Consider the following 1,515-nt stretch of genomic DNA (forward strand, 5'->3'; position numbering starts at 1 on the left):
GTTGCTATTACCCAATCCTACCAATCGCTAACATGATCTAACTATGTTCCTCTGAGAATATTTGACGACATCTGAGAATATTTAACTTTTACCTGCGTTACCTGCGTATACTTTGACCGATCTGTGCGATATATGTACTCGATTGACAGCTATTAGTCAGAATATGTATATTGTCTGTTACAAATGATGTAATAGATAAGCTGTCTGCGTTAATTCTTCGCATACATGTACAGTGGGTAATTACACACGCAATACATTTCCGGTCCAACCGCTGGTTATACCGTTTTTATACAAACCTATATCAAGCTAAATGTGCACACTAGACACACGGTCACTTTACGTCCCAAGTGTGGCAACCACACGAAAATGGAATATGAGAGAAGTCGTAAAAATGAAAAAGGCGATTAGGTTTGTCCTACTTTTTTTCAGCTTCTCTCGTATTTCCCTTTTAATATTAACGTGCTTTGTTACCATTTTAAAATTAAAGATTCTTTGCCATCAGGATTTGTTACGCTGCCAATTTACAATTATATAAAGGGCAATTTTGCAGGTATTTATATAATCAGCAACAAATAAATAATATAGAGGCCCTTAACACTAACTCAGTGGTCACTAATAGGTTGCCTAAATTGTTGGCCATACAAAAAAAACTAACAAATCACAAAAAAATCAATCATCCAAAAAGTTATATACATGGTAACTTGTAAGCTGGCACAAGGTGTGTGAAACAGAACACCCATGTTATAACGAATGTTGTTTTCGTGCCAGCCGAGGATAAATAAGTTACATTCTTGCTACCTTTCATTACTAAATTAGTTAAAAAGTAACAAATTTTTACTACCCTTTGGAAAATATTTGCCTAAAAAAACACTTTCAACAAGTCAGAATAAATCACAGATTTTAGAATAATCAAAAGAATTTATTTGGCACATTTTCACTGTTTTAACAAGGTAAACATGCATATACCGCTATAGCGAACATTACATTATTATTATGAAAGACACAATTTTACAAATTCCTTTTCAAATCACAATAAACACTGCTTTAAATACAAATAAACCAACGGAAATACAAATTATTTATACGATAAATTTAAAAAACAGGTTAGCTATTGTTATTTAAGTAATATTAATTTGAAAGTGGAGATTTAAATGGCATTGTGAGTTAAAACAGAAAAAACGCGAAGAAATAGTAAAAAACTAACATATTGCACACAATACGATCTTTCTTAAGCTTGACTTGCTTCCACAGTGGCACCTGTCTCCTTTTCATATTTTACTGGAGGTGCCTGGTTAAAGAATAAGGGTAAACATGAAAGAATGAAAAATATTTTGTCTCTTCTTTTTTAACGAATTTTATTTTGTCTTCTCTTGTTTTAATAAATTTTACTTTTTTAATTTTTTTTTAATCAAACTTATGCCATTTTATGATTCAATGGTTTTTGACATTGTATGGATGAAACTTATTTTGAATGAATGAATGAATGTAATTTACTTTATCCTCGCGTGGCCGGAA

Source organism: Ciona intestinalis, unplaced genomic scaffold (assembly GCF_000224145.3).
Source record: "Ciona intestinalis unplaced genomic scaffold, KH HT001213.1, whole genome shotgun sequence".
In the NCBI taxonomy this organism is placed as follows: Eukaryota; Metazoa; Chordata; class Ascidiacea; order Phlebobranchia; family Cionidae; genus Ciona; species Ciona intestinalis.